Below are 24,289 nucleotides of genomic sequence, written 5' to 3' on the forward strand. Positions count from 1 at the left end.
TTGAAAGTGAAGGTGCTTAGGTGAAAGTGATCATGAAGTCATAGAGTTCATGATTCTAAGGAATGGTAGAAGGGAGAACAGCAAAGTAGAGACAATGGTTTTCAGGAAGGCAGATTTCAGTAAGCTTAGAGAGCTGGTAGGTAAGATCCCATGGGAAGCAAGACTAAGGGGAAAAACAACTGATGAGAGCTGGCAGTTTTTCAAAGGATATTAAGGGCTCAAAAGCAAGCTATTCTGCTGAGTAGGAAAGATAAAAAATATGGCAAAAGGCCACCTTGGCTTAACCAGGAGATCTTGCATGATCTAAAAATAAAAAAGGAGTAATATAAAAAGTGCACTCTAGGACAAAATTACAAAGGATGAATATAAGCAAACAATACAGGAATGCAGGGGCAAGATTAGAAAGGCAAAGGCACAAACGAGCTAATTCTAGCTAGAGGCATAAAGGGAAACAAGAAGAGTTTCTATAAATATATTAGAAGCAAGAGGAAGACTAAATGACAAGGTAGTCCCACTGCTCAACGAGGAAGGAGAAACAGTAACAGGAAACTTGGAAATGGCAGTGGTGCTTAATGACTTCTTTGTTTCGGTCTTCAAGAAGTCTGATGAAGGAACGTTTAACGTAGTGAATGCTAGTGGAAATGGGGAAGGTTTACAAGATAAAATAAAAAAAGAAGAACAAGTTAAAAATCACTTAGAAAAGTTAGATGTCTGCAAGTCACCAGGGCCTGATGAAATACATCCTAGAATACTTAAGGAGCTGTTAGAGTTGGTATCTTTGAAAAATCATGGAAGACGGGAGAGAATCCAGATGACAGGAAAAGGGCTAATATAGTGCCCATCTATAAAAAGGGAAATAAGAACAACCCAGGAAACTACAGACCAGTCAGTTTAACTTCTGTGCCAGGAAAGATTATAGAGCAAATAATTAAGGAATTCCTCTGCAAACATCTGGAAGATACTAAGGTGATAGGTAACAGCCAGCATGGATTTGTAAAGAACAAATCATGTCAAACCAATCTGATAGCTTTCTTTGATAAGATAACGAGTCTTGTGGATAATGGAGAAGCAGTAGACATGGTATACCTAGATTTTAGTTAGGCATTTGATACGGGCTCACATTATATTCTTATCAATAAACTAAGCAAATACAACTTAGATGGGGCTACTATAAGGTGAGTGCATAACTGGCTGGATAACTGTTCTCACAGTAGTTATTAACGGTTCACAATCCTGCTGGAAAGGCATAACAAGTGGGGTTCCGCAAGTGTCTGTTTTGGGACTGGCTCTGTTCAATATCTTCATCAACGATTTAGACATCGGAATGGAGAGTACGATTATTACGTTTTCAGGTGATACGAAGCTGAGAGGGGTTGCAACTGCTTTGGAGGATAGGTCATCATTCAAAATGATCTGCACAAACTGGAGAAATGGTCTGAGGTAAATAGGATGACATTTAATAAGGACAAATGCAGAGTGCTTCAGTTAGGAAGGAACATACAGAATGGGAAGCGACTGTCTAGGAAGAAGTACTGCTGAAAGAGATCTAGGGGTTATAGTGGACCACAAGCTAAATAGGAGACAACAGTGTGACACTGTTGCAAAAAAAAAAGCAAACGTGATTCTGGGATGTATTAACAGGAGTATTGTGAGCAAGACATGAGAAGTTATTTTTCTGATCTACTCTGCACTGATTAAGTCTCAATTGGAGTATTGTGTCCAGTTCTGGACACCACATTTCAAGAAAAATGTGGAGAAATTGGACATGGTTCAGAGAGGAGCAACAAAAATGTCTAGAGAACATGACCATGAAAGAATTGGGCTTGTTCGGTTTGGAAAGGAGACAACCGAGAGGGGACATATAATCAGTTTTCAGATATCTAAAAGGGTGTCTCAAGTAGGATGGAGAAAATTTGTTCTCCTTAGGCTCTGAGGATAGAACAAGAAGCAATGGGCTTAAACTGCAGCGAGGGAGTTTCAGGTTGGACATTAGTAAAAATTTCCTGGCAGGGTGGTTAAACACTAGAATAAATTGCCTTGGGAGGTTGTGGAATCTCCTTCTCAGGAGATATTTAAGAGCAGGTTAGATAGACATAAATCAGGGATGGTTGAGATGGTACTGGGACCTGCCAAGAGGGCAGGGGACTAGACTTGATGACCCCTCAAGGTCCCTTCCAGTTCTAGTGTTCTATGCCAAGTCTCTGGATAACTAAGTTATAGATACTAAGATCTGTTCCCAAACCTTGAGATTCAGGGTAATATTTAGCATTTACATGCTGAGCCATCCTGGTTGCAGAATCCAATTTGTAGCTGAAAAAAGAGCAGTAAATATTCACAGCACTAGGGGTCTCAGTGGGAGCACTTAATATAATGTAACAAAATCATAACCAATTGCCATTCACATTCTCTGTGTGCCAGAGTTACAACACATACACTGAATCAATATGCTGTAAACTATAGTTAGCCGAAATAGAAAGAGGTAAAATAACAGACCACATTGCAAACATTATAATTCGAAAGATTGGAAGGCTTGTTAACATTGTCCTGATAGGTATGAACAGAAAACCACTGTTTCTCCTATAAAAAGCTCAGTGTTGTCTCAATCCATGCTTTCATTTTTCTCCCACTACACTATGTGCTCTTGTTATATCCTCTATACAGAATGATCCAGTGATTAAAGGGCTGGACTGAGGGCTCAGAAGATTTCCTTTTTGTTTGTACCTCTATCACCCACATCCTCTTGGAACTTGGACAGCTTATTAGCATTTACATTTTCACCACTGGACATTACTGTTAGTGCCCAGCATGAGACACCTTGGGAAGGTTTGGGTTAATAAGGGCTCAGGGCTGCATCAGCACCTTAATGTTTGGCTCTAAATCAATGGTTCTCTCAGGGTATGTCTACACTACACAGCTATTTCGGGATACCAGAGGTATCCCGAAATAGTTACCCCGTGTTTACACAAGCCTTACATTATTTTGAAATATTTTTTGAAGTAACGGGCATGTTATTTCGCCATCCCAGTAAACCTCGTTGCACAAGGGATAAGGGATGGCTCAAAATAGTGCGTTATTTCAAAATTTGGCACTGTGTAGATGCGCCAAATTTAAAAATAATTTGAAATAGATTCGAGATAAGATACACAATTTGAGCTATGTAAATTTTATATCTTATTTCAAGTTTAGGGTGCTGTGTAGACACACCTCAAGTATGATATGGTGTCTGCAATAAGAATGGTGTAGAGGACAGTGTCAGGATAAACATGTATTTAACTATACTGGTGGAGAAGGCCTCAAAGGTACACTGTAGATGTGCTAAATTAGAGCTTAAAATCTGGGAAATTCTATCCAATCTAGCACACTATTAACTTAATTGTTGAGTCTGAAAGACAAAATGCATGATTTATCTAGTGCTCTACTAAACTGCCTAAGACATAGAGAGCACATTTATCTGATCAACACATTCTAGCTAGTCAGTTTCCCTGGGTTATTAAAAAATAATTTCTTAAAGATGTATCAATTTACTGTCTTGCTGGAATATTATTGTTTTCTTAAGTGGCATATTCATCAGACTCCTTGCAAAGAAGTTTTAATCAGTATACTAATTTTACAGATGCATCTTCACCACCTCCCCCCTCCCCCCACAGAGCAACTTGCTTAACACAAAGTCCACAGCACAGCTAGGAGTAGAATCCAAGGGTTTCCTAACCCCCTGAATTAATTTAATGGGAGATTTGGCTGACTAAGGATCCTGCCATTTCAGCATTTTGTGCAACAGAGGTGTATAAAAATGTGTTGTTTTGTAATCAGTTGATATGCTTTTTATATTGGAATGAAATAGAACCTTATCACCTGTGATGATGTATTTCTTTGAGCAGTTACAATAAAAGGCAAAACTCCCATTGATTTTAATGTGAGCAAGATCAGGCTCCAGTTCTCCTAAGTTTTTAATCAGTTGTTCATATTATTTTATTTCTGATCAATAATTAGATGTGAAAATAGTTAGGAATGTTCAAGAATGTGGTTTAGGGGTTCAGTTCTTTGCCTGCTGAAGTTTGTCCACTGACTCCCTCCATATGTGCAAGGGGCCTTGCAGACAATACTAGCAATAACAAAGAGAGCCATCCTCTGCCTTGAGATGTTTACAATCTAAAGCTAGGACAAGATGTAAACAATGGGAAGCAGAGAAAAGTTGGAGAAGGAATAGCAAGGGTTATAAAAATAAGATTACATGCATCACTTGAAGTTTCCATTGTTATAGTCCATGCAGTACATCAACTCTTTAAAATATATATAATTATTTATAGACTAAAAATTTCTATTTATTCCCTTCCCTTTCCTTTGATGGAATGCAGATTTAGGATAATAGGAGATTAGCTTTCACTCACCGTGTGACTACTTAAGAGGTCATGCGGAGGGGAGAGATGTGGTAAGAAATGGTCAAGGGCCATGGATTAGGAAAATAAAACAAGAGATAGGGTGAAGCAGCAGGCAGAGATGTCAAAACCAACTAAGGAGAGTAGGACATGTAAATAGGTAGTCACAGAGTCAGTGAACTATTGCTGAAGTAGTTGTGGTCCTAGGCTATCTGCTGGTGCTGAACTTGATAGCACAGAAGAAAGGGGAGAGAACCTTGTACCTTTAAAGGAGGGAGTCTGAGGAAGATGGAGGCTTTGGAGTTCTTCCCCTATAAAGCTGATTTTTGTGAGGGTCGTTTGGTAGATACTGCTGGGACCTATTGTACATGAGTATAGAGTACCAGGCTCCTGGTACTGAAATTAGCAATGGAACAGCTTTTCAAAATTAGGGATGTTAAGATGCAGTATAATTGGATAGAATTTGTATCAACTACTCAGTCATTCAGTAAGGGAAGGGAGCCCAGCTCAGCAGGGTCCTACTTCTGCTGCAGCTCTGCAGTTTAAATGTAGTAAGAGCCGGGCTGCCTGCTCATCTGGTTCTTAGTACATTTAAACTGCAGAACTGCAGCAGGGGTGTGTGTGTGTGGGGGGGGGGGGGGAATATCCCTGACCTGGTGTGAGCCTAGGGGTGCCAGTGGACAGAAGCTGTTGTCGGAGCAGCCTTGGCCCGCAGTAAGCTTGGGTCCACCATGGGCAGAAGCTGCTTCACGGCAGCCTCCCTTGAACCGCCCCCCCGATCCTGCTGCCTCTGATAGAGACAGCAGCATGGAGGCACAGGTGGCACTGTGGAGAGGGTGCTTGGGGGATCCTCCCCCCAGCCCCAGCTTCTCCCCCTCCCCACCCCATTGCCTCTGATATAGAGGCAGCAATGGGGGGAAATGAATAGTTGACTACGTGCTTACATCCCTATTTCAAATATAATTGGCAATTCAATCAAATAATTACTAGCAATGAATAGAGATGACATGGGGTTAATATTAACCCACATCCATTTTTAATGAAAATAAAGAGAGTACAATTAAAAAGAAGAAACACACTAACCTTGCTGGTCTTTCATCTGCTTTTGTGACATATGAAGCTATCCTGTAAAATCAAATTATGCCTCACCAAAACTCTGCTATTATCTAGCTTATTTCCCTCCTCTTATGACTCCAGGAACTACCGAGTAAGATGAATAATGTCTCACCACACTTTGGTGTTCTTTCCCTTTCCCAGAATTATATATACAAAAACTAAAAAAAGCATCTGAAAAAAACAAAACACAAAAAAAATGAATCTGAAGCTGTCTGACCTTCTATGCAAAGCTACCACTCCAAAACATTTTAATTTTCGCAAGTATAGTTTTTTCTGGCAAAAGTCTTGCAGTCCTGTCTTCAATAACTATATTGTTACCCCTTTTGATACAGGTGGCTAGCTAATGGTTAGTGTCTACAGGTTGTACTTCCCTTAACCGGGACTCTCTGGTTTGGCAACATTCGTGGTCCGGCACAACCATGGATATTCCTGGACCACAGAGCCCAGGAACAGGGAGGTCTGGCGGCGGAGCAGGAAGTGGAGCACCCCAGCCCTGGCCTGCACCCCCAAGCCCCACATTGCTCAGGCAAGCAGGGGCTGGGGTGCTCCGCTTCCCACGGCTGTAGTGAAGCAGAGCACAGAGGGCTGGGAGAGGGTAGTGGAGCAGGATGACTCTGGTAAGGGGGAGATGACCCTTGCTGCATCTTGCACCAGGGCTGCTGGCAATCCCCCAGCTTATGTCACATGGGGAGGGTGCTTGGGGGAAGGGGGACCATGGGGATGGGAGGAACAGGAAGAGGCAGGGCAGGGGTATGGCTTGGGGGAAGGGGCGGAATGGGGCAGAGCAGGGCCTGCAGTGAGTGTGTGTATATATGTGTGCGCGTGCAGGCCCTGCATTCCCCTAGGTATGGTCCTGGGCATGACTATCCCACCTAGAGCCCTGTCTTCTCATGGGGCTGTACTGCCCCCCGCTCTGTCCTCCAGTGGGGCTATACAGGCCCCAGACAGAAGTCTCAGTTGCATGGAAGGGTTGGGGGCAGTACAGGTGTGCCAGAAGAGCTGCTGGCATGGAGCCACTTGGCAACTCCACATTCTCTTCCTGGTATGGCATCCTGGCAATAAATACCTTAATGGTACTGAGTACCCGACAATCCCATCATACTTGCACCACGAGTAAGATCATCGATACATAAGCATTCAAGATCATTTTCTTTCAAGTTATCCATGTCTCCGAAATACCTAATGCCAGTTTTGGCAGACTGCCAGTCCCACTTTTCTCCCCCCCCCCCCACACACACACCCCCATTTGATCTTTCCTAACTATCTTACAATTATGGAGTTTAGCTTTCCAATAATGTACCAGGTTTCAGTAATACTAATTAGATCAAATTTATGTTTACAGATGAGCAATTTTGTTTCCTTCTGTTTCTTATCCAGGCTTTCATGTATATTTTTTTTCTTCTTTTCATGTTCTTTGGTGCCTTGATTAGTATTGTTCGCAACATCTTGATTGTGTTAAATAAGTGTTCACATGTTCCCCCTTTTGCTGTTATTTTAATGCCTTCCTGACTACTCTACCTAGCCTATCCCCAGAGAGATAGATTCCCTTCCAATGAGGTTCAGGCCTTCCTTACTACAGAGACCTTTTTCCCCATAGAAGAGCTGAAACATTCCACTTTATGCTATTTATCTAGGCAGCAGCCTACTTTCAGAATCTTCTCTTTTCTGTTTTCCTTCACTCATGGGACAGAAAGGATCACAAAGATCATTTGGCCATCCACACACTTCTGAGTTCCCAGAAAGCACCTGTAATCTCTCACACTGCAGTACCATTAGTACCTTTATGAACTATCACCGATGGACTTTGCCCGTCAGCTTCAGAAGCCAAATCATTCTTAGAGTGGTATCTTGTGTTTTGGTTGTGGGAAAGCAGCACTCAGTCCTGTGGTCCCCCTCTCACTTGCAGAATATTCTGTGTTTTTCTGAGTATCCCCAACAAGGATTGTCTGTCTTCCTTAGACAGTTGGAGATCTGTGTGGACAAGCTTGATTTTCTTACAGGTTGGGCTGACCTGCCATCAATGTGTGTGCCCTACCTATCTCTCCATTCTCTGTCTTGGACCAGCTGGCTCTTGAGAGAAAGCTTCCTGTTTTCATGCGGAGGATGGTGGTATTGACTGGAAACATCAAATTTTTTCCAAAGTTCTGACTGGATTGGTTATGAGATATCCTGAAAAGGTCAGGGGGAGCAAAGCCAATTAGAGATGAGGCAGTAAGCACAGAAAGGGAGAGCTGTACCACTGCCATTCTGTGAACTTCCAGAAAACACTTTGCCCTTGCTCTGTGAATATGGGTCTCTATGTGGAGAATAGAAGCTGGAGCTGAAGAGCAACTGTTCATCATGGACAACACCTGCTTTCTGAGAGAGGCATTACATGTAGGAGATATTGTTTTGAATGACTCCCATAATGTTTTGAATGACTCGCATACTGGGAATATCCAAAGGCACCAGGACTTATGTAAACACATCATCTATTCTGTTAGCATTATGAGTCACTAATCTGGTTGTTGTATTCTGCTGAACCATTTTTTTTAAGCTATATGTAGGGGTTTTGCTAGGTGACAGGCATTTGTTTTTCTTTATGGACAAATCAGAATAAGCTGCTTTATGAAATAAAGCTACTGCTGTTTTCCGAGAATCAAGATATTTAAAGCCAAGATATTGGGAGTGACTAAAGTCAAGTCATCAAAGGTTAATGGTGGAGCTAAGTAACTTTAACATTACAATAATCTATCAACATGTCCTTAAAGAAACACATTTCTCTAGCCCAAAACTACAATATGGCATGGTTACAGTGATAGCTATACCTCCATTCTCTTCATGGTCTCTCCAAGTACCTTTACCTTTCCTGGGATGGAATTCTTAGAATGGGGCATGGGCTATACTGCCCTGTGTGTCCAATGTGTTTACCCAGCAGCTTCAGTTCTTCCCTTCAGAAGTTTATGACCAGTGGTGTCTATTGTGACCAATAGCCTTCTTAAACCAATGCACTATTTAAACAGTGGAACAAAGCATATAGACAAAAATAGTTTTTAAACAAGAAACCATCTATAGCAACAATCTTACCATTCCCTGGAGGTAAGCTAGGCAGCTTATCCTGAGACCCCAATGAGTGTCTCAAATAGTCTTGTACACCAGAGCACTTACCTTGTCTAAGGGAATGTGCTGTCTTGGTGTTACCTCTTACAGCAAGGCTGGGGAACCTCAAGCTCTGGGCTGGGTGCAGCCCCCAGCTTGCATAGATCTGGCCCGAGGCTCAAGGCCTCCCAGCACTAGGGAGCCTGTGCTAGCGCTTGAGCCCGTTCTTCCCCTACCCCCACTGCTCCACCATGGAGCTGAAGCACACAACAGCTAATGTTCCCCGGAAGGCTCTCGTGTGTGAGTGGAATGTGGGGAGTGTCTTTCTCCTTGTCAGTCAGGGTCCATGTCAGTGAGGGCGGCTTTTTTTTTGTCTTCTAACTTGTGTCATCCACTGACAGATTTTTTTTTTTGTGGTGAGTCAGCGGCCCCAACCCAAAAAAGTGTTCTATCCCTGTCTCCCAGAGATTAGAACTGCAGTTAAGGCCAGCATTACTTTCTCCTGCAGTGTTAAAGGTTCTGTGTGAAGTCATCTGGGACAAGGGAATGAAAACAAAAACTAATAATAAAATTGATATGCCTCTTAATAAGCTCTCAGAGAAAGAACATTTGGATCAACTCAAGATCCTTCAGTAAGTCTCTGAACCTGATCTGGCTAGTGTTCCATAACCCAGGAGAGCAATCATGACCCATTGCAAGCTGACTGGCTCTCTTCCTCGCTCATTTTCCTCTCTCTGCTTAAAGAGATCATTCCTAAGGCAGAGCAAGGAGTCTCCTTTATTATACTTCTGCTGTTCCGATTGTGAACTCCTGGCTGATCCTTACAGGGGCAGTTTACTCATTCATACCCTCTGTCATGAGACACTGTCCCTTTTGGTATTTGCTAGAGTCCTCTTAGCGTTGTGTTCCTGGGCTTTGGTCCTGCTCAATTTTGAAATTGTCTGGAGCCAGGATGTATAATTTTCAAAGATAAGGGTTTGGGCATTTTCTCTTAACAGCCCTGAAGTGTTTAACCAAGGGATGGTTTTTCAGCATCCCACTACCCATCTCAACATACTGCTTTCATAAACTATTAGAGAGTATCTCCATTTCTTACACAATATATACCCGGTGAAGGCCAGATGTCCACCTGAAATTCCTTTCACAACCCCTTCTTCTGTCTCTCAGAAAGGAGGACACCTCTCAGTTTAATCTCGCCTTTTCCATAAACATTTGCAATACCTTAGGTCCTTCCCCTTTCCTACATAATTTCTCTGGAGAGAATACATTGCAATCAATCTGGTAAAAGGGAAAAAAAAAAAGATCTTGGGTCTCCCTAACAGCCTGTTGAAATAGCTGCTCCATATATGTGTCTCCAAGAATACCAACCCATCCACTCAGACACCTTAGACTGGTAAGAAACTACATGTGAAGAGAGAGGTTAGCAGAAATTGTTCCATATCACCCACCCTCTCTTCCAGGAATGATCTGTCACTGAAGATAATGCCATGACTGGTAGAAAAGTTCTCTTGGTACAGGTTCATTGATGAGGGAGAGTGGGGGGTGAGCACTTGTCAGAGGCGTAGGGCAATTTTAAAGGGACAGAATGCCCCCAGCTGTTGCCAGCAGCACAGTGGAGCGTTGACAAGTTTCCTGCCCACCCTCACTCTGCACCACTTTTGCAAGCAGCCAGCATCATCCCTGAGGCTACATCTATCTACACTGAGTTTTGCTGGAAGAGGCAATGCAAATGAAGCGCAGATTAGCATGTTCTCATGCTTCATTTGCATAATCTCTTCCAATCCATTTTCGCACTACAGCTACATCTACACTGCAAATTCTTGTGCAAGAAGATATGCAAATGAGGTGCAGCAATGAGTATCGCCATACCTCATTTGCATACAAAATGAGCCACCGTTTTTGCAGAAGGGGGTTTTGCACAAGAAGAAGCAGTCTACACTGATCCTTCTTGTGCAAAAACCCCCCTCTTGCGCAGGAGCCGTTCTTCCTGAAAATAAGCAGCAAAATGGCTCCTGCGCAAGAGGTGGTTTTTGCGCAAGAAGGAGCAATGTAGATAGGTCCTTCTTGTGCAAAAGCCCCTTCTGCAAAATGGTGGCTCATTAGGTATGCAAATGAGGCATGGCAATTTTCATCCCTGCACCTCATTTGCATATCTTCTTGTGCAAGAATGCGCAGTGTAGATATAGCCCATGGGTTTTGTGCAAAAACAAGCAGTGTGGACATTCCCTTTTTTGTGCAAAAACCCCCTTTTGCACAAGATCCATTTGAAGCATAAAGATCTTGTGCAAAAAGGGTTTTTTGTGCAAAAAGGGTTTTTTGTGCAAAAAGGAAATGTCCTCACTGCTTGTTTTTGCACAAAAATGGATTGGAAGAGATTATGCAAATGAAGCATGAGAAAATGCTAATTCTTACTTCATTTGCATTGCCTTTTTCAGCAAAACTCTTATAAGGCCACATCTACACTGGCAGCTTCTTGCGCAAGAACTGTTTTGCGGAAGAGTTCTTGCGCAAAAAGTCTTCCACAAGAGCATGTCTACACTGGCATGTGCTTTTGCGCAAGAGCATCCATGGCAGTATGGATGCTCTCTTGCTCAAAAAAGCTCTGATGGCCATTTTAACCATAGGGGCTTCTTGCTCAAGAAATTCATGTTGCCTTTCTACACTGCCTTCTTGTGGAAGAGCTCTTGTGCAAGAGGGCTTATTCCTCATGGGGAGAGGAATAACTCTTCTGGAAGAAGCCCTGTTTTACAACACTATACTGTAAATTTATTTGCACAAGAACACGCGTGCAGTGTAGACAGCAGGCAAGTTTTTGTGCAAGAACGGCTGTTCTTGCTCAAGAAGCTGCCAGTGTAGACATAGCCTTGGGGTATGTCTAGACTGCATTCCTCTGTTGACAGAGGGATGCAGATTAGGCAGGATGACATTGCAAAAGGGGCAGGGATTTAAATAACCCGTGCCTAATTTTCATAAAAATGGCCACCAAGTTTTGCTGACTCAGCACTTTGTCAGCAAAAAGCGGCAGTCTAGAGGGGGATCTGTCGACAAAGAAAGCTTTTTGCAGGAGGCATAAGGGATCTGTTGAAAAAGGCTTCCTTAGTCGACAGATCCCCCTCTAGACTGCCGCTTTTTGTCAACAAAGCGCTGAGTCGGCAAAACGCACTATCCTAATACATTATCCTAACCCTGTAGGATAATACTGATTCCTAAATAGTCCATTGTGTGTGTTCAGTGTCAGATTTAAAAAAAAATCTGAGTGTGTAATCTAGTGGTTGGAAATTCTGTATGTCTACTCTACAGAGAAGATCGAAAGTGCTGATCTTTCAGGGTTCAAATTAGTTGTCTTAACTAGATCTGCTAATTCAAACTGAAGGGAGCACTCGGGTTGATGCCAGTATTCCTGTTTTCATGAGGAGTAAGGGAAGCCAAAGGGAGAGTGTTCTCCCTTCAACTTCCTGCAGCGTATACAGCGGCAGAAGCCAAGTTAAGGAACTTCTACTTCAGCTAAGCAGTTAATATAGCTGAAGTTGCAGATCTTAATTTGACTTTGTCCAGTAGTGTAGACGTACTCTCAGGCTGGGTCTACATTGGCATGATCTTGTGCAAAAGCGACTGCTTTTGCGCAAAAATTTGCTTCCTGTCTACACTGGCCGCGAGTTCTTGCACAAGAACACTGTCGTTCCAACATATGAAATCAGTGCTTCTTGCGCAAGAACAATGGTGCTCCCGCTCAGGAATAAGCCCTCTTGCGCAAGAGGGCGGTGTAGACAGGCAACATGAATTTCTTGCACAATAAAGCTCTATGGTTAAAATGGCCATCAGAGCTTTCTTGCACAAGAGAGCATCTACACCGGCTTGGATGCTCTTGCACAAAAGCACATTTCTTGAGCAAAGGCACATGCCAGTGTAGACGCTCTCTTCTGGAAGAGTTTTTGCTCTTTTGCAAAAGAGTTCTGCACAAGATCATGCCAGTGTAGATGGAGCCTCAGTGTTTGTCTTCCCCTCTCATACCTTTCCTAGCCCATCTTCTATTTAAGCTCCCACCTCCTATCTCCCCAAACAAGCTCCTGACTCATACTCTTTTCCATGTTCCCAATGCCCTGACTCCCCACTGCTGCCCCCGTGCCTATATAGTCCTCATATGCCGGTTCCTTTGCTCCTATCTCCCTTTCCTCCTCTGCTTCCTTCTACCCTCAGTCTAATCAAGATATATTTTATTTCATGCTGCTTTTATGTGGGCTAATGGACTTGTTCTATTTTTCCTAACTTAAAGAATCAGAGATTTGTGCTCCAAAGTCAGGCATTTTTGACAATGCTACACCAAGACTGCAAGTTTACATAAATTCATGATTTATTCCTCACCAGTCATAGTGTAGCTTCACTCTATTATTACTTTACCGATGTACAAGGAATTGGAAGTGTTATTACAGCTGGTAGGAAAATTGTAAATAGTTCCTGTTTCCAGTATCTAACTGGTGTAATAGATAAAGGCAAATTTATTATATTAACTTGATTTCATTTTCTCTCTAAAGTCTGTATTACTTAGATAAAAACAAGAGAGAAACTTCCACAATTAGAGTATTTTTTAATGTTTTAAATTACTAACATGTTAGCATGTTTTTCCATAGTCCATGCAGCTGTACTGGCAACTGTTCCAAGTACTTGAATGATTTAGACTCTTTTAGGCTTTGAATTACATATTTTTAAATTGCTTTCATTCTTAAGTCTGCAGAAATAGCATCTACCATTTCACAACAGATTGTGGTAATGAATGATCTTATCAGCTGTTGCCAATTACTACAATAGACATCTAAAGTCATATTTACTGTAACATGGGAAGTTTATATATTCTACATGTTGTGAGATACAGTTCTCTCTTTTTAAAAGGCCTTTAAAACATTAATATTTAGAGGAAGAACATCTGTGGCACGGGCACTTGCCACCTCACAGCCCTGGGGGCCTCTAACACCTTGCTTCTGTTGCTGCCCCATGGGATGGTTAAACTTAGTTCAGCAGTAGTGAAGTCACCTCTGGGCGTTAAACTTACTGGCTGTGTTCCTTTCAAGTAGGAATAAGGGATCTTCCGGAAAAGGGCTTATTTTCCCGCAAGATCCCATCTAGACTGGCGCTTTTCTCCAGCAAAACCCCAAGCCGGAAAAAAGCGGCAGCCATGTTCATGCAAATGCCGCGGGGGATATTTAAATCCCCCGCAGAATTTGCAATTCTGAAGTGTCTCATTAGCATCCCTTTTACGGAAAAGGGTGCCAGTGTAGACACAGCCACTGAGTCCTAAAGAGCACCCAGGCCATCTTGGCTCCAAGCCTTCTTCAGTGCCTCTTTCTCTCTCATTCAACCAAAACCAATACAAGCCACAAACTCACATATTTGCTCACCTAGCTATTCTTCATAGTCTCTCTCAAGCTTCTCTTCCGGGAAAGCTCTCCCCGAGACTGTAGTTATGTTGTTTCTTCTTCAACTCCCTGCTGTCACAGGCACAGTACCTTATTCCTCACAGCTCCCATTGCCACTCCCCTTTCACCCTCACACTTCCCCTTTGCAATTTCTTGTTTTATTTAAATACTAGAAGATATATCTGGCTTTGCTTGGGTCCTTAAATAATTTTTGTGCTTTGGAAAATAAAATGAAAGTGTGCATGTTTCATTTAAATCATTGCTCTGGACTGGGGATGAGGGGTTCAGTGTGCAGGCTGCCCCAGGGAGAGAGGACAATCTCAACTCTCTCATCACTGCAGCTCAGGGTCAGATGAGAAGTACCTTTTCGTAACCACTGCAGCTCTAGCAGACACATCTGGGGTAGGGGTTCATGTTCCCTGGCTGGGGCAAGTCCAGGTTTATCTGACCTCTGCACTCCCCAACCAGTGAGGAATGCAGCACACTATTCACTTACCCCTCACTCCCTGACAAAAGGGGCCAGCCAGCAATGTTCCCGTAAGAATCATGGGAACAGGGCGCTGGAGGAACTTTAGCCCCTCCAGACCTCCCCAAAGGGCAGCTGCGGAGTGGGGGGAGGGGGATCAGGGACACAGCAGTCCTGGATGGGGGGGGACCCATCCTTTTCAGCTGCCTGGTGATTCTGTATCTTTTCTGTATGGTTTTCTGAGAAGCAATCCCATTCTTGGCACTTCCCATTTTTCCTAGCACAACCAAACCCTTACCTTGCTTTAAGTTTTGTGGCAAGATCCTCGCTCAGGCTCCTTGCCCCGGGATGCCTTCTGGTCCACAAATTAGTTGGAGACCCTCTCTTGGTGCAGTCACCCGTAACTTTTATTTCTCCCCGCCTTCTACTTACAGTCTTTAGAGTTCAACAAACCTTTCCTTCCCCTTCTGCCTGAGCGCACACTGAGCCACACACTGGCTCCTTGCTCCTCCTTCCTGGCCCCTTTGCTCTGCCTTATCTAGCCCTCTGGCTAATGAGGCCCAGAGCTGCTTCCATTAGCCCTTCAGGCCTGGGTGTTTGCTCAGCTGTCTGAAATAGCCTTTTCAGCCAGGCTATAGTGACAGAGCTCTGGCTTAGCCAGCAGTCTGTCACATACCTCTTCCTTATAAACCACCAGGTTCAGGCCTACCCTGGCCCTCTCTGGGTCCCCTACCCAGACTGAGTGCCTCCTGTAGCTGAGTGCATAAGGCATCTTGCTAGTCCTTAAAACTCTGCCCTTTGGGGAGACGTGTTACCCTCTTCCTTGAGGTCCTCCTTGGGGAGCTGTCACTTGTTCTTGGGTTCCCCACTCCCTGGGCTACACTGGCCCTTGCTAAGGGAATCCCTTTGGGACACATCCCCACTTGTGCCCAAACACTCCCTCAGGGCATATTCAGGAGGCTCTTTTGTTCCCTCCTCACAATTACAGTGGAAAGGGCCTGGCCCATATAATTCAGTCATTGCCCACAGGTCCTCACACCAAATGCACCCCCGTTGTGGCCCTTCCTCCAATATCACTTCCACCTGAATGGGGGGAGGGGGGGAAGGGAAGGGAAGGGTTATCAGAGTCCTGCCCCACTTCATGCGGTATCATCTGTATCTCAGTTTCCCTCATCCCCTTTTCTGGGGAATGATCCAACTGTGCCTCCTCTCCTTGGGAGGGCCTAGGGCTACCCATTACCCCCAGACATGCATCCCGTCTCTCTCTCTCTCTCCACAGGGTTAGGACACTACCCTGCTATGTGCCCTAGTTCCCCACACCCATAGCATCAATTGCTACGTGTCTCTCTCCCTTGGGGGAGGGGAGGGGAAAGAGATCTTTTGCCTTTCCCCAAGGCTCCCCTCTTGCTCTCCACAGCAGATTGGTCCTAGTCCCAACCTACCACACCACAGGTACAGTAGCTAGTCCACTACCCCCACCCACTTTCACTGGACTCTGCACCTCACTTCCAGCAGCACCTGGGCAGGACCTCTTGTCCCCATGGACTCATTCTAGCATCACCTGTGCTCCAGGGAGCATCCAGTGTGGCCTCACCAGCCCCTTCCACACTAGTGAATGGGCTGATGCAGAGTCCATTAACCCTCACTGGGCCTTTCTTCCCACCCGTATAAGGGCAGTGGGCAGGCTCTGTCTCTTGTCAGGTCCTCCCATCTGAGTCAATGCACAGAACCCCACATATCCACAGTCCATATTGTCTGGGCAGTCTCACTTCCTATACCCTGCCCTTCTGCATTGCCAGCAAGTCATTGTGCCAGCCCCCACAGTGACAAGGTGCTCCTTGAAGTGCCTCTTTCCTCTGACGGCCTTTCCCAGAAAGGGGCTCCTCCAGCTTCCTTGTCCCTGTGGGGTCAGCCTTCTCTCGGGGGAACCTCTGCCTGGGTATACTCCTCTGCCAGCCTGACTGCTGCAATCTGTGTCAGGCTGGTGGCACTTGACCCACACACAGATTTTCTGGAAGGGCTTGAAGCAACTGCTTAAGTACGAGTGAGTCCATTATTTCCTACACTGTCCAGGTCTCTAGCCTTAGCCAGCAGGTTGCCTCACCTCTTAGCTTTTGGGCAAATGCCTGGGGCCTCACTGCTGCTGTCCATCGAGCTCACCAAAATTTCTGCAGGTACTTTTCTGTGGACAAACCCACCCAGTCCAAAATGACCACCCTCACAGTTGTGGGCTTGATCATCTCCCAAGGCCATGTAGACTAGCTGAGCCTCTCCTGCCAGATGGGGAACCAAAGGAAGGGCTCAGATAGCCCCCTCCTATGGCTATCTGCTCAAAATTCCCAAAGAAGCATCAAGGTCATCTGCTGGCCCCATTTTACAGAGCCCCAGGCCAGGCAGTAAAGTACCATCTCCTTCCCCAGGACTCGCCAATTTTTCCAGGAGTTGCTGCTGCACTTTGCCCTGCTCCTTAATTGAGTCCTGCAGGCTCTGTTGCTGCTCTGCCTGCCAGATTATCAGGGCCTGTCTCTGCCTGGTGGGACTACTGGAAGCTTTGCAGGACCTGCTGCATGTGGTCTTGCTGCATGTGCCCCAGCCACTGCAGGGTCTCCTCCATTTCTGGGCCACCAACCTCATTCACTGGCACTGAATCCCTCCCCTGACACCACATGTGGCAAGGTCCTCCCTCAGGCCCCTTGCCCTGGGACACCATATGGTCCACAAATTAGTCAGAGAACCTTTCTTGGTGCAGTCACCAATGCCTTTATTGGCAGCTTCTTACCACCTTCTATTTACAGGGTATTCAGCAAACCTCTTTTCTTTTCTCCCCCCCAGGAGCACACAGTGGCCCCTTTGCTCTGCCTTCTCTAGCCCTCTGGCTAATGAGGCCCACAGCTACTTCCACTAGCCCTTCATGCCTGGGCTTGCTCAGCTGTCAGCAATCAGCTTTTTCAGCCGGGCTATAGTGGCAGAGCTCTTGCTTAGCCAGCAGTCTGTTACAGTTATGATAAGAGGAAGCTGCATCCCACATTTGGTGGTCTTAGCTCTTACCATTTAGGAGATGTTCTAGAACAAGTAGACAGACAGCCGGACAAATTCTCAAATATATAGTAAACGGAGTGGGGAGAGGGAGCAGAAAGATGTCACCTGATTCAACCAAGGAGAGGCTCATTCTGTAATCAAGCTTGGTTTAACCCCAGGCTCCCCATTCCCTGGGCAAGCCACATTGGTTAATGTCCCTTCAGAGTTGTATCTATCTCTATTGCTATTTAACCTGGGATTACTTTATTAGAGTTTTTCAATTCAAAACCATGAAGCTTTCAGTTAAACAGGTAACTTTACATCCAATAGGAGAGTTTATACCAACTATCTAAATATGATAAAAGGCAGCTGATTTCTAACAAACCCCTAAAGCAAACATTTATAAATGAAAATTGAAGTAAACTCACTGAGGTAGCATTAGAAGTTTAACTAAAAGGTCTAAGTGAGTAAAACTTGCAACTCTTTCAGCTTCATAGATGCCTACCTCAGGAATAGTGATAGAAATGTAGCCGTGTTAGTCTGGTGTAGCTGAAGCAAAAAAACAGGACTATGTAGCACTTTAAAGACTAACAAGATGGTTTATTAGGTGATGAGCTTTCGTGGGCCAGACTACATAGTCCTGTTTTTTGCTTTACCTCAGCCATGTCATACTTAGGGGAAGGGGTATTCTGACAGGAGGGTGTACATGCATGGATTTGTACTAACGATGTTACATTTCAATTAATCAGATAGTTGAATAGTCAATGGAATTTCCATTGATGACTCAATTAGTCAGTAAGGGGGATATGGGATATTCACTAAGCTGGCTGTGCCTCAGCCTTTTAAAAGTAGTGAGTCACCCAAGCTCTTACTGCATTTAAAAGGCAGAAGAGCTGCTGGGAACATAAGGCAAGTTTGTTCCTACTGGTGGGCTGTGTCTAGACTGGCAAGTTTTTCTGCAAAATCATTTGCCTTTGCGGAAAAACTTGCCAGCTGTCTACACTGGCCGCTTGAATTTCTGCAAAAGCACTGACGATTTCATATAAGATTGTCAGTGCTTTTGCGGAAATACTATGATGCTCCCGTTCGGGCAAAAGTCTTTTTCTGAAAAACTTTTGCGCAAAAGGGCCAGTGTAGACAGCAGAGATTTGTTTTCCGCAAAAAAGCCCTGATCGCGAAAATGGCGATCGGCGCTTTTTTGTGGAAAAACGCGTCTAGATTGGCAACGGACGCTTTTCCGCAAAAAGTGCTTTTAATGGAAAACGCCAATCTAGACGCGCTTTTCCGAAAATGCTTTTAATGGAAAACTTTTCCGTTAAAAGCATTTCCGGAAAATCATGCCAGTGTAGATGTAGCCTGGTGCTTTAGCCTTTGAAATGTAGCAAGAGCCTCAGGGGACTCTTGCTACATTTCAAAAGCAGAAGTGCAGCCATTGGAACCGAGCACCAGAGGGGACTGTTTCAGTACCCACTTGCACTATTTCCCCACTGTGCCATCGCCACCCCTGCCCCCCACGGAGATGGTGCTGGGGAGAACTGGCTTTTAAGCTGTCTCCCCCCAGCACCGGCTCCTGCTCCCCCTCTCCACTGCCTCTCTCCAATAGAGGTAGCAAGGGGGTGGGGGAAGCAACTAGTTGAGTCACTACTCGACCATCCAATAAGCTTATGCTTATTAGGTAGTTGACTAGTCGCTGTCAGCTGATGGTCAGGGCAGTATGTGTGTGCGTGTGTTACACCTGAGTCTTCAACTGCTGGGACATAAGGTCCTGTCGCAGCAGGCAGCCTAGAAGGCTGAGAGATGCCTCACAGATCTGTCCCTTATGACCGGCTGGAGTTCTTTTAAATTGTGCTTGGTTCTGTTACAGCAACTGAAGGAGTCAGGTTAAAGCTTAAACAGTTACAGGTTTATTAAAGAAGCTTATAAATCATATGGTTACAATGGCTATTGCTCTTTTTCTTAACTGCTAGCAAATATAGATCTTAAAAATGGTTACAAAGAAAATAAAGAGAGAAAATAGAAATAATGGTACCAAGTGACAGCTTAATCTTTAAAGAGCTCTAAATCTGTGTGTACATTTAAGACAAAGGACACATCCAGGTACAAGTTTTACCCCCTTCTCTGCCTCTCGACTCCAGCGTATCAGGCCAGGGCCGGTCCCTCAATTCCTAGGAAAGACGAATACGAGGTGGGCGTCCCCGTGGAACCTCGGGAGGCCAATCACCTAACCCGACCAGCAGATAGATGGTAGATTGACGCTCAGAGTAAGTGTGCTGCTGGACCCATCTTTATACCCATAGGGGCCTGTATCCTCTTTTTTATCTAAGATGCCAAATTGTGTTGGTCCATCTTTGTGACGCCAGTTCTTACAAGGGAGTTTCAACTTAATTTACACTTGTAAGAGAGATAACTAAATTGTGAGTACTGGACATTTTTTTACTATGCGGCAGATTCCTACCCCCGGACAGTGTGTATTCGTATCAATATAGGTTTCAGTCAAGGGCACTCCTTGGCAGCCTCTTGGTCAGCAATTGGTGTATCTCTGTTTGCAGCCATCCAGGGTCATAGCAGCCAGCATATCTGGGCCTTCTGTCAAGGCATCAAAGAATATGCTTGTTTTACTGCTCTGTGTGCCCTGTATGCTTCCAGGCAAGCAAAGATGGATGTTATGGGGAGGGCGGGGAGAGGATTCCTGTCTGGCTATAGTTGCTTACATCCCTAATTTGTACCCGGTAGTTCTGTTGTAAAGCAGGCAAAAATCTACTCACGGTAGATTTCCAGCATTCACAAAAGAGTATTGTGTGACTCAGTAATTCTAAATCTCCTACATGGAATTTTCTAACACGTATTTCTCAAGAATGTATGGGACTTTCCTTTAAAGAAGTGAGTAGAATATTTCTTGAATCAATATCACTTTCTAGCCTTTAAACAAACCTGTTTAAATAACCTTTTATTCATTACATTACAATATTTGCTGACTTGATATCTGGATAAGAATTATTTGCTCCTTTTATCCTTCATTTAGAGATCACGGGTTTAAACATTTACTTTTTGGTCTTAGCCTGCCAGGTAAGTCACGACACAGCCCCGTCTGCCAGGGTTTTCTCACCACAGTTCTTCATCAATCTTTCAGCCATTTAATTTCTCTAAGCTATTTTTTGGAACTTCATTAGTTTTTCTCTTTTAGCTGAGTCAAGTAGGGTAAGTATGTTTTTTATTGGCAGGCTTGTATTTGCTTTTACTTCACTTCCATAACTATAGCTTTCTTGTCCAAAGGAATGTGGCAACAATCTTACTTATCGTAGATCTTCGCAATTAGATGGAGCTGTCTGTACAAGGTGCATCATAAACATTGGCTTCTTGGATTTAGTTTTAGAGTAAACATTGGCGCTATCAGTAGGTAAAGAGTTTAGCTCCTATTTCTGGAAGTTATTTTAAAACAATGTCTTGCTTGTTCACATTATCAACTATGCATATAATTACCAGTATTTCTTGGCATCACTTACTTTAAATAACTTATCTTGGAACCAATTAACTTATGCTTCTTGTGGATGTGATTTTAATATGACAATATAGAGGCTCTAATCTCTTGACAGGAGAGCCCCCAGACCACATGAACATCAGGCCCTGATGCCTGAGGTTTTGACAATATATACTAGCCATCCTGGATATGATCCCTGCCTACTTGTTTTATACGTCTTACTGGCTCCAGACTCTGGAAAAGAGAATGCTTTAGTCCAGTTGCTCCCAACCTTTTCCAGCATACGGACCTCTTTTCACTCTATTAACATTTTATGGACCCTCCAAACAATATAGCTGTGCCTGCAGCCTGTGCATCCCTCAGCCTGCTTGGGAAGCAGTGTGGGCTGAGGGACTTGCTGGCTGCCGGCACGGAGCCTGTCAGCTCCCAACTTTCCACAAACCTCCTACAGTACGTGGACCACCACTGATTCAGTCAGTCAGCTGCCAGCTCCCCAACCATCAGCCTGACCTGAATCTCCACAGGCATGATGAGTGCTTCTGCCTGCACAAAAGAGAGAGTTACCAGCTTTGCCATGATGGAAGTGAGCTATATCACAAGTCCACATCTGACATAACTGGGCATCATAACTGGCCATAACCTTATCCTCTTCCTATGCCTGAATTTGGTTGTGGAATTTGACTGAACAAAAATCACATGTTGATAAGTGAGATAAGAACATTGTGATTGCATCCATTGTTCCCTGTAAGCTGGGCGCTTGTGTGGCCACTCAGGAGAGATTCCAATGCTGCTCAACTGATTAACAAAGTGCCCACAACTAGGTTTTTGTTTCCACTGAGGGTGCACATTTGCACATGCCTCGATGCACGTAAAAAAATTATTCCAAACATAGATGGAAAAAATCCACACATGGATGGAAAAAATTAGAGGGACCATTGGTTGTATCTCTCCCTATTGATTAGGGTTCTAATCCTATTCCCATTGTTGCAATGAATTTGACATTGACTTCATCATGCTAGAGAATTGTAAAAAACAAAGATGATTTTGTGTTGTAGCATTTAATGTAAATACTTTTATTAACTTAGGGTGACTAGAACTTGGGATCTTTGGAAAAGATCCCAAAATATAGATCTAGTAATGGGCTGCAAAATAGCATCACAAGAATACTCTAACCACAACACAACAGATTTCTTATTTTGCCTTTCTTGACAATGCAGCGGAGATACTGACTGATTCTGATATAGGCACTTCTTCTTCTTAGTGTACCTGCACGGTGCCTCAGGAGGCATGTCACCAGGATTTGCTACCAAATGTTGTCCCCTAGTTGGATCATTAGCTTCCCCAGCTTGGGCCAGGCACTGGGAGTGTGATCTGAACACTGATCTGTGCCACCCACAGGTGTACTGGTTGAGGTAAAGATGAGGAGTTGTTACTGTAAATGTAAGAAAGTTCATGTCAAAATAGGATTCGCTTCTTTTAGGTTCAGAGCTGCAGCAGTTATTAATGATACATTTTGACCAGGTAGTCAATGGATTAGTAGCTGAATAGACTAATCATCACTTCATTATTAAAGGAATGAGGCATTCAGCCCAATGATCTTTGATACTTCTTTCCAAAAAGAGTAATGTGCCAGGGTTTTGTACAGTATAAATCACCTTGTATGTTGTTATGCCAGGAGGGACTGCCAAAGGATAGTAAAGCATTATAAGCAGGCTATAGCTTCAAGGAAAGAAAATGAAAATTTCCCAATGACTATTAATCCTCTCTATTCAAGTGGAATCTAATGTCAGGTTTATACTAGGCGTCTTCTGGTTTTGTATTCATACAAAATATATCAGAAGGACAGAATAGGTTGTGCTGGTGGGGAAGTGGTACTATACGCGAAAGAAAATGTAGAATGAAGTAAAAATCTTAAATGAGCCAAAATGTTCCATAGAATCTCTATGGATAGTAATTCCATGCTCCGATAATAAGAATCTAGCAGTAGGGATATATTATATGATCAGGACAGTGATAGTGACTATGAAATGCTAAGGGAGATTAGAGAGGCTATCAAAATAAAAAACTCAATAATAGTGGGGGATTTCAACTATCCCCATATTGGCTGTGTACACGTTACCTCAGGACAGGACGCAGAGATAAAATTTCTTGATACCTTAAATTACTGCTTCTTGGAGCAGCTGGGTCTGGAACCCACAAGGGGAGAGGCTATTCCTGATTTAGTCCTAAGGGGAACACAGGATCTGGTTCAAGAGGTAACTATAACTGGACTGCTTGGAAATAGTGACCATAATGTAATAAAATGTAACATCCTGTGGTGGGAAAAACACCTCAGCAGCCCAACACTGTAGCATTTAATTTCAGAAAGGGGAACTACACAAAATGAGGAAGTTAGTTTAAAAGAAATTGAAAGGTACAGTGACAAAAGTAAAGTCTCTGCAAGCTGCATGGAAACTTTTCAAAGACATCATTATAGAGGCCCAACTTAAATGTGTACCCCATATTAAAAAACACAGTAAGTGAACCAAAAGAGTGCCACCGTGACTTAACAACAAAGTAAAAGAAGCAGTGACAGATAAAAAGACATCTTTTAAAAAGTGGAAGTGAAATCCTAGTGAGGAAAATAGAAAGGAACATAAACTTTGTCAAATTAAGTGTAAAAATATAATAAGAAAAGCCAAAAAGGAGTTTGAGGAACAGCTAGCCAAAATTCAAAAAGTAATAGCAAAATGTTTTTTAAATACATCAGAAGCAGGAAGCTGGCTAAACAACCAGTGGGGCCCTTGGATGATCAAGATGCTTATGGAGCACTTAAAGATGATAAAGTCATTGCAGAGAAGCTAAATGAATTCTTTGTTTCAGTATTCACCACTGAGGATATTGGGGAGATTCCCAAATTGGAGCCATTCTTTTTAGGTGACAAATCTGAAGAAATGTCTCAGATTGAGTAGTCATTAGAGGAGGTTTTGGAACAAATTGATAAATTTAACAGTAACAAGTCACCCGGACCAGATGGCATTCACCCAAGAGTTCTGAAAGAACTCAAATGTGAAATTACACAACTATTAACTATGGTTTGTAACCTATCCTTCAATCAGCTTCCATACCTAATGGCTGTGTCTACACTGGCCGCCTATTACGGAATAGGCATGCAAATGTAGCACTTTGGAAAAGGCAAATCCGTGGGGGATTTAAATATGCTCCGCGGTATTTGCATTTTCATGGCCGCCGCTTTTTTCCGGCTTGGAGATAAGCCAGAGAAAAGCGTCCAGAGTGGCGCGATCCTCCAGAATAAATCTCTTGCAAATAGGAATAAGAGATCCTCTGGAATAGGGCTTTATTCCGG

This window comes from Pelodiscus sinensis, chromosome 6 (genome assembly GCF_052426305.1).
Source record: "Pelodiscus sinensis isolate ZL-2025 chromosome 6, ASM5242630v1, whole genome shotgun sequence".
Classification (NCBI taxonomy): Eukaryota; Metazoa; Chordata; order Testudines; family Trionychidae; genus Pelodiscus; species Pelodiscus sinensis.